The sequence below is a fragment of the Diadema setosum genome, chromosome 15, assembly GCF_964275005.1.
Source record: "Diadema setosum chromosome 15, eeDiaSeto1, whole genome shotgun sequence".
Classification (NCBI taxonomy): domain Eukaryota; kingdom Metazoa; phylum Echinodermata; class Echinoidea; order Diadematoida; family Diadematidae; genus Diadema; species Diadema setosum.
The window spans coordinates 25671230-25681685 of record NC_092699.1 but is presented as its reverse complement, the minus strand read 5'-3'; positions in this window follow the sequence as shown (position 1 = coordinate 25681685).

Genomic DNA, 10456 nt, shown 5'->3' with positions numbered 1-10456 from the left:
GAGTTGACACAGCTATTTTCCTCACAAAAACAAAACAAAACATGAAAAGCGTCACAGTTGATGTGAAGGGGTCGAAGTGATGGATGATGAAACAGCAACAGCGATTAATCATTATATACAATACACAACAAACAGCATATGTGACACCCCCCCCCCCTGAAAAAAAATAAGACCGTAATATACTTTTAAAAAGTAACCAAATTTGCCTTTGATGTGTGCTCACTCATCCACGATTCAGGAAATCATTCTCATTTTTGTACTGACGTTAGTCAATACGTGCAGACATACCATTGCCATTTTATTTCTGCTCCTTTTTATTTTCGTTAAAAAAAAAAAAATCCCAAATTTTATTACGGTGAACTATTGTGAGTGTGTGTGTGTCTGTCTGTCTGTCTGTGTTATGGTAATATGATAATACTGATATCATCTCATGAAAATATCTAATTATTTATGATAGAACTTCATTTCATGAAATTATAAACAAATAGATGTTATACCTTACGAATAATGCTAATAAAATGCCTATACACAATTATACAATTTACCATTTGGAAATGATCATCTAAAGATGTAGGCTACCACCTCGCGGAATACAAAATATATACGATCTGGCAGTAAAATAAGGGCAAATGTCTATATATAAATATAAATAAATAAATAAATAAATAAATATATATATATATATATATATATATATATATAATGAAAATTTTGAGCAAAGAAAATGGTTTTCATCGGGATTCGAACCCGAGACCTCCGGATTACTAGACCGGTGCTCTACAGACTGAGCTATTGAAAGCCTTAGTTCGGTGTTCGTCCTAAACCCTTAATTCTCTTTGCTCGTGTGGTCAGAAGCTTTTTTCTTTCTTTTTTTTTTTTTTTTGCTATTTGTTTCTGGTCAGTTTTCCCTTCCTTGTTTCAATAGATATGTCATAAGGTGCGAAAATTATATATATATATATATATATATATATATATATATATCTTTAATATATATATATATATATATATATATATATATATATGGATGTACAATTGCCAATTTTCGCACCTTATGACCTTCTTTCCCTTTAGAATAGAACACACCAGGATGATCTAAGAAACCAGATTCTTTCATATCATCTCAAAGCCTGGTAAATTTCCTTTCAGGAAATGTATGGTTTGGTGCCTGTTGGGTGACCTTTGACTGATATTTTGCGTTTGACAGGGACTTAAAACTTAAAAATAAGGTAAAAACGCTATTTCCACAATAATCTAATATCTTACCGTGTTCTGGATCTGACATATCATGGGTATTTACCACAAAACTATAAGAACTTTATGAGCACGTATGAAATTACAGAGAACAATTGAAATATCAAAGCCCTAAATTGACGAACGTCCGTGATGCTTTTATTTCTATAGCTGCTGCATATTCCACTTTGTTGTCCCAACTGTATACGAAAATTTGGTGTTTCAGTGCAAAAATTGTACGTCTACTGACTGTACATGGGACGTAACATTCTTTTATGCAAGATTATACTCAGTTTTCGTCACGGACGTGCGTCCGCTATTTATGCCTACTAATAGAGATCGTATCAGAACATTAAACGTTATTGGCGATATTGTTCTGAGTCGTAATCAAGTAAGATCTAGCCACACGATAATATGTATGTTTTGAGTTTCTGTCCGTCCCTTGTCAAATGCGAACCAAAATGACATTTTTAGCCTAATCTCCGAGAAAAAACAGAACATCCGTGATGATTAAACCTATTAAGCCCAAGCTATTTTGACCCCTCGCAGGCCGAAGGGGGGGGGGGGGGCACATTGTGCCCCCCTATATAACTTTTTTTATTATTTGATGTATCATCGTCATATTTGGCACTATGTAGAGTAACTCATACTCTACATGACCGTACATTTGAATTTTCACAAGGTCACCCATGGAGGGCACTATTTACCGAAATATAAAGAAATACATAGGAAATATGCTAAAAACATGATTTTCTGAATAATTTCTTTATCCCCATTGTATATGTCTTATCATAGATCAATCATTTTCATATTTGCCACAAATGATAAGCAAGTGGAATTTTGTTATTTTTATGTTTGAAATTTCTCAAGGTCACCACATGGGGGCGCTATTCATATCAACATAATGATACATTATGAGACCTGAGATGAAATGTTTGGGATGGGTACATGTATAGTTATGGCATTTCATATTTGCATAATACTGGAATTTTGAGATTGCAAATTGATAATATGATAAACTAATGATATACTCAGTAAGAGGCATAACTTGGGTGAAGGAATCAAAATAACTCAAAATATAAGGGCAATCTTCAGAAAATATTATTGTTCAATTATCTCTATTATATCTATTATTTTATGCCTTTGTCACATAAAAACAAAGGAAATAATAAGAAAAACGTTCCAGGACCACAATTACTTCAAATTTTGCTCCTTCAACAAATTTCAGCCAAGAAACACTCATTTCATACACTGTAATGCTGTTAAATGAAATGGGAACAGAAAAAGGATGCAAAATCTGACTGACATGGTTGTCAGCTTATGAATGCCATGGCAACTAGCAACATCAAATATAGCTAAATTATGTATCAAAATGTTTGCAATAAGATTTGAGGAAAAGTCACCAAATTTGGTTGAAATCGGATTAAGGGCGAAGGAGTGGCAAACGAAAATCTGGTAGGGGGCACAATGTGCCCCCCTTGGGCTTTATAGGGTTAAAACGTTATCGAGTGGGGCATTATCTTGCTTTGATGGCGAAGGTATACATTTTACCTTTGGCTCTCTAGCCGAGGAGCTGCATGTCATGTTTAGAGCGGACTGGGGCTCGTCTGCAGTTTTTGGAACATAACGATTCACCGAAAACCTATTTTCTCTGAAAATTCACCCTCTAATCCCTCTCTGAGCAATATATATGCTGAAAGAGTGCCAAATTTCTTATAATTTGCATTGACAATACCTTTTCAATTTTTTGAAAGAGTTGGGAAGGCTACGTACTCTCCGTCGATTAGTTACCCGTCCTGGAACATGACCCTGTGTAGTAGTATACAGAACGAACGTCCGTGACAATAATCAGCGAACTTTCGTGACGTATGCAATCCGACCGATAGGGATAACTTGTTTCGAAAGTGTCCTTATATTCTTTAAATCTTTTAGCTCCAATAGCGACAAATAGAATTTTACAAAGTAAGCAATGAGCTTAGAGCAGTAGTTTCAGAATTTTAAAGGCGGTATTTGATCGTGATGAACAGGCAGCTCAGAATTTACTCACAAGTTTATGCTTGTTTTTCCTCTAATTACATAAAAACAGCTAAACACTGAAAACAAGGAAAATGGAATTTTGCGTAATCTGTAATTTCTGTGCATTTGAATTTCTTTCTGATGAGGTTTTGGAGACAATTTGCACTGTCATAGGTTCTGAAAATTTCGCTCACGGACGTTCGGTCGGATAAAGGAAATTTTTGATAATTACAAATATATCACTGTATACATTAAGTTAATGTTACTTGAAAATATTACCAAATCACCGAGTTTCTCATACCCAAAAGTGAATAACGTTCAGCATTCGATTTACCTGTAATAACAAAAGGAAAACGTTTTGCTCACGGATGTTCGTTGGTAGAATAAGTCCATGGATTACATAGTAGGAGATAGAAGAACAGTGCCACTTTTTAGTGACAGATGCTCCTCGTGTATATCTTTTGAGTAAGGTAGCTGCCATCCAGTTTTGGTCTCCATCACGGACGTTCGCTGTTATTGTCATAATATTTTATGCCTTGATACATTCTCATTTTTCTCTTCACAACGATTTTTCTCTCATTCCCTAAGTAGCCTGAACATGCTGCGACCAAACAGAAAAGTGCTCCGCAGTAACATTCAGAATATATTGAAACAAAAAGGATGAAATGAAGGAAGAAGTCTGTAATGGGCATGTGTCAAGAAGAAACGTACAAGTTTCAAAAGGACGTGGAAGCAGTTGAATGAAAATGAGAAGAAACAGAGAAGGAATCGAGCTCCAACACACAGAGAAAAGAATCGCCAGTGCAGTCCCGTTATACCAAATTCCTCTGGAGGAGCTTTTTTGTTTGTTTGTTTGTTTATTTTTTATTCATCGAAATGTCGTCATAAGCGAACAAAAATAATGCATTATACGATTTGTGTCTGATGAAAACACGCAAATCTTCCGTTTATCATGACATGGTGTTTTTTATACTCATCAATGAAAAGCGATGTTACTTTGCAGTTCTGTCCGAATTGTTTTTTTTTATAATTTTACCTTAAAGAGACAGAGATATCTTCAAGTTGTTTGTGCTTTTGTGCTTACTTTGAAAACACAGTTTAAAAAAGTGATGATTTAATAACAGGATTACACTCTTAAAAGGAAAAGGGTTAATCAACATCTAAAAGGGGCGAGGAGTGACAGCGTTTTTAAAATGTTGTATTCACCCTTTTATCCAGCTGAATCCAACATTAGATGTGCTAGATACAGCAAGAAAAGGGGTGAATACAACATTTTTTTAAACGCTGTCACTCCTCGCCCCTTTTAAAACGCTGATTTACCCTTTTCTTTTCAAGAGTGTAAGGTCGCACTTTGATGCGTTCGCTCTTCCAAAGACTCGTTACTCCGAATGTCCAAAGGTTTGTTATTCCGAAAATGAAAAAAAAAAAGGTTCGTAGTTATTTCAGGATTTTTCTTATCAAAAACGTTCTTATTCCGAAAGTTTGTTAATCCGAAAATGAATTATTAAGATTCACTATCCTTTAGGTCCGCATTCTTCTAAAAGTGGAATGGGCCTTATTTTAGTTTAGGTGAAAGCGATTATTATGAGGTTTTGTAATCTGGGGGATTTGGTTGTTAGTTTGATTCTCCACATTTGGATAAACGAACCAGATTTTTCATGTTCCAATTAACAATCCTTTCGATTAACCTTCGGAGATTCCTATCATTTACCGAATAATATAGCTTCATAATTATACGAACCTTAACCAATTTTCGGATTGACAAACCGTATGAATAGCGATCCTCCGAAATGACGCGCTTATACAAAATGTTTGTTATAACGAACAATATTGTATAATATCGAAGTCGCAAACATCCATCCAAGTTATATCGACTTAAGTGTCTTGTTATGACGAAACTTCGGAGTATCGGACCGTATATCATTTCTGAACAAATAACACAAATTCTCCTTGGTAACAGTGTGTAACACAAGGAGCAAACGCAGAGGGATTTCTTCCTATACACATTGAAAGGTATTCGTTTGCCCTCCCGAGCTAAACATCGTATTCGATAACGGAGCACATTTATTTTGTTTTTTTTATGTCAATTCTTAATTGTCATATTTTGCTGTGACCATGTTCGTTATAAGCAAATTTTGCATTGTAGACTTTAGATAACAAATTTAGGAGCTAAATCTTTACTTCATGATTACAAAATTTTGATAAATATATTCGTTCTTAAGGATGCACAGATACATCACTGAGATTACACGTACGTTTGTACGTTCATTTACGAGAGATGGAAAAAGTGTTTTCTTTCATTCCTCAGCATGGAAAGATAAATAAACTTTTATAATTGAGAATCGGTAGTAATTATTTAGGACTTTGCAGAGGAGTTTGTTCTCGACATGAAATCGCTGTTTGTTGTGAGTAGAATGCTTTTCCAACTCAAAAGAACTGCATTGTTCAATATCTTGTTTGCTCCGAACGTCCGTGAGCTATATGCGAACCTCCGTGATGAAAACTATGTTATATTTGTTGGGTTATAGAGACTGCCCAGATCAGATACATCTTTAAAAAGTATCTTATCATTTTTTAGTAAGGTTTAAAGTATGGGATAGTGAAATAAGAGGTCGAAATATTGAGTTTCTGTTTAATGCGCGTAAATTGGAGAAAGTATTTTGTGAATAGCGGAAGAGTAATATTTCAACAGAAATGACGTATTTGGTTAAATAATCAGTTGTCTACCATTACGTACAGGTTAAGAGTACAAGCTTAATATTCTGCCAACACATACACATGTCTCATAAGATATTTTGTTACGATTTTGAACTGAATGAGATTGTTGCAAGTATATGTTAAATGGTACTCAAAATGTATGTGCAGTGCTATTCCTCACGGACGTTCGCTGCTCTGGACATGGTAAACTTCCGCGGTGAATAAAAAACTTGTTCCTCTGGGAAATTCCTAGTATAATTGGGTTCATATTAATGTTTGAATTATACTCTATCAGATAAGATAAATTATTTTGAGGATTTCCTACTTTTTAAATTTTGCGTTGTTTTGGCTCAATTGTACATCGTTCAAAATTCTGACCCATATATATTATGTATATATACATACATTTTGACCGGTTGTAGGATATTTAGTAGCCTAGAGTGAAGCGTATCAATATGGGAATTATTCGCTTCTCAAAAACAAGCGATGATTATTTTGATAGCCAAAGAAGGTAATGATGTGTTGCAGAAAAAAAAATGCTTATCGGCCCATTTCTTTGATGAAATTAATGTGGATTTTAAAATTCTTTCTGATACCCCGTCCAACCAGAGGCGGAATGAGCCGGAATGTCGTTGGAATGAAAATTCTTCCTGCATTCCTGCATATTCGAAGTGCATTCTAAAAATTTTGACGACATTCTGAGTGTGTTCGGGCCCATTCTTGAGGCCAGCTCGAATGTTTTACCCATGCCTAAAACATCATCGAGGAGCATTCGAAATAGAAAGTATTGATCTGCATTCGAAGAGTATTCTAATTGGACTCTGATTGCACTCTGATTATCATTTCCTCTCCTCTCCTCTTTCTAGATGTTCAGTTTGTTTTATCGTATTTCCAGATGTTTGTACATGTGCGTTCATTTCATTTTTATATTTGACTGTATTACGTGTCCCGTTGCTGATCAGCCAGAATTTGCAATATCTATTTTTAAACAAATTGTTTTCTTATTGTTGGTGTTGTTACCGTTGTTGATGTTGTTCATGTTTCATGGATTTTTACGAAAACAGAGCCCTGAGGAAGACCGGCAGTTAGTCTATTTTAAATCTGTGTGATTGTATGATATCATTTTATTTAAATACTTGATGTGTGTGATTACTTTATACTGTTTTGAAATGTAATATTTTATACTGTTTATATATTTCATGCTGATCAGGCTACTCTGGATAAAGAATTGCAATAAATAAATAAATAAATAAATAAATAAATAAATAAATAAAATTGCATCATAAATATTCCTACGGCATTCTAAATATTCCCACGGCAGTCTAACAGCATTTGAAACAATCTTAACTTGAAACTGCAATTCAATCTGGTGTTAAATAGATTTGCGCTTCTGCAAGAGTGAAATTTGATACAGGACTGTGATAGAATACTGTGAGACCATTTTTTTTTTTTAATGACGAGGTGTTATTTTCCGATATTTGTAATTAATTTAGGTAGTTTTCACGTAGGAAAACTTTTTGTTTTGGAGTTTGCATTACTATAGTGTTTCGATGTGTCAATTTCCGATATTCGTAGTTTGTAGCTGTAACATTTATCGAATTACACATTTTGTCGTACATGCTTTCAATTGATTGTAAGCGCTTTAGGCCTTGTGGGAAAAGCGCACTATAAATAATAATAATAATAATAATAATAATAATAATAATAATAATAATAATAATAATAATAATGATCAATTTACACTGCTTTCACATTGGAAAACGTTATAATGTGACTTGGAGTTTGCGCATTCGGGGTGTCATTTTCCGATATTTGTAATCGATATAGGTGGTTTTCACATGGGATAGCGTTGTGTTTTTGAGTTTGCGTTGAGTTTGCATTAATTAGTATTTCGGGCTGTCATTTCCCGATATTTGTAATCGATAATAGGTTGTTTTCGCATAGGATAGCGTTGTGTCTTGGAGATTGCGTTGAGTTTGCATTAATTAGTATTTCGGGGTGTCATTTCCCGATATTTGTAATCGATATAGGTTGTTTTCGCATAGGATAGCGTTGTGTTTTGGAGTTTGCGTCGAGTTTGCATCAATTAGTATTTCGGCATTTATGATCGATCATTAATATCCGTATTTCTGGGCATCATTCTGCTTTACATTTTCTGAATTTTGAAAGCGAAATATATTCAAAACGATATCTATTTGGTCAAGAAATATGAATTTAATGATATTTTCATAAAATGTTTTTTTTTTCAAGTTAGTGTTGACTGTTGAGCAGTTGCGTTGGTCATTCTTCGATAGAATGGATTTACTTGATCGATACTAGTTTTTGTTTCGAGAGGACTATACAAAACGTGAGAGTGGCCTCGGAAGAGCCAGGTCCAGGTACTGTAATCAAGGTAATTCACCCTAATTTTCACCGCTAATGGTTTGTATTAGTTTGCATTAATTAGTATTTTGCATTAGTTTGCATTGATTAGTAGTTTGCATTGAGTTTGCATTGAGTTTGCATTGAGTTTGTATTAGTTTGCGTTAGTTTGCATTTGTTTGTATTAGTTTGCATTAGTTTGCATTAGTTTGCGTCAATTAGTAGGACCGGTTCTTTATAAACAATGTCAGTTCTTCGGGAAACCCACTCACAAGGGGGGCCCCTCCTTATAAGTAACCCGTCCCCCTTATAAGTAACCCCCGGGGCACCCCTTATAAGGAGTCTCCACGCTTTTTTGCAATGCAACGCGAAAATGAAAGGACTGCGGCAATTTGCTTGATTATGTCCATAAAGCTTCACAAGTTTCCTAGTTACTCACGAAATTTGAGCAAAATCGGTTCGAGGCATCATATCTAAAATCATGGATTTAAATGCGATGTCAAACGACCCATGCGAATGCTGAAATGCGAGCGATTACTGGCGTGAGTGTCGCCAGGCGCGGCGGCGCGGCAATGCTTGAGTGCAGACCAAAGAGTATAGAGCGCACGATGCGTGCGCTTCTATACTATACTCCTTGGTGCAGACGTGGTGACTGAGTACGTACTCGGTCACCACGTCTGCACTCAAGCATTGCCGCGCCGCCGCGCCTGGCGACACTCACGCCAGTAATCGCTCGCATTTCAGCATTCGCATGGGTCGTTTGACATCGCATTTAAATCCATGATTTTAGATATGATGCCTCAAACCGATTTTGCTCAAATTTCGTGAGTAACTAGGAAACTTGTGAAGCTTTATGGACATAATCAAGCGAATTGCCGCAGTCCTTTCATTTTCGCGTTGCATTGCAAAAAAGCGTGGAGACTCCTTATAAGGGGTGCCCCGGGGGTTACTTATAAGGGGGACGGGGTTACTTATAAGGGGGACGGGTTACTTATAAGGAGGGGCCCCCCTTGTGAGTGGGTTTCCCGAACTGATGTACACATTACCAAACGTTACTCACCTTAAGTGCATGCTTGTATTACAGAAGGTTCGTAAGTCCATTGAGAGCCCTCGTGATAAGTCCGTGGAACCAAAAAATTATACTTTTTGGCGGATTCCCTAACACCGTTGTGGTTCATCGTTGCAGAATTCAAAATGGCGCCTTGATCTCTGTGGAAATCTTTTGCGTGCGTGCGATGCGCTGCTTGAGTGTTGGTGTGTAGCAGCACGGTCGACAGCGCGACCTTTTGAAAGGGCATCCAGATCATGTGACCTCCCGGATATTGGAAATGGCCTTGCGTGAAAGACGATGTACCGTTCGTGAACCGTTCACACATGCTGCATATAACCATCATTTTAGGTAAGTTATTAAATCTAAATTTCAATATTCATAGCATAGATATGAAGTCTCATTATCATTTTGTTCGTCAGATGAGTTTGAAGTGACAAAAAAATTATCTAAAGTATCAAAATTCAATCCGATCGCATGCGATCGTTTGACCCTCTTCGTGTTTGGAGCTTCGTTGGTACAGCCCTGTCGCGCTACGTATGTACAGCGGCGACTGGGCTGTGTATAGTTATGCATTACTCAACTGCCGTGTCCACAACACAACCACAAAACTTAAATGAAAATTTATACATTTCTTATAAAAATGTACACGTTACAGTAAGTCATGCTTGTATTACAGAAGGTTCATAAGTCCATAGAGAGCCCTCGCGATACGTCCATGGAACAAAAAAATGACACTTTCTGGTGCAATCCCTGACCGTCGGGGTTCATCGTTGCAGAATTCAAAATGGCGCGTTGACCACTCAGCAAATTATGCGCGCGCATGTGTGGCTAGAAGTGCAGCGATCTATCACGTGCGTGCGCTCTTTGGTAGCAGCACAGTCGACAGCATGACCTTTAAAAGTGCAGGGCTGCCAACTGAACTCTCATGCATTGAGCATGAGACTCGCGCAATTCAACCAATTTTGACTCTCTCACTCTGATAAACGAAATCTCATGCTAAACCCCCAAAATGGAATGTACATGACCACAAAAATAAATGTATCTCTAAATTCTCTGATATTCCGAATATCGATATGCCCAAGCCCAAAATTTCGAGAT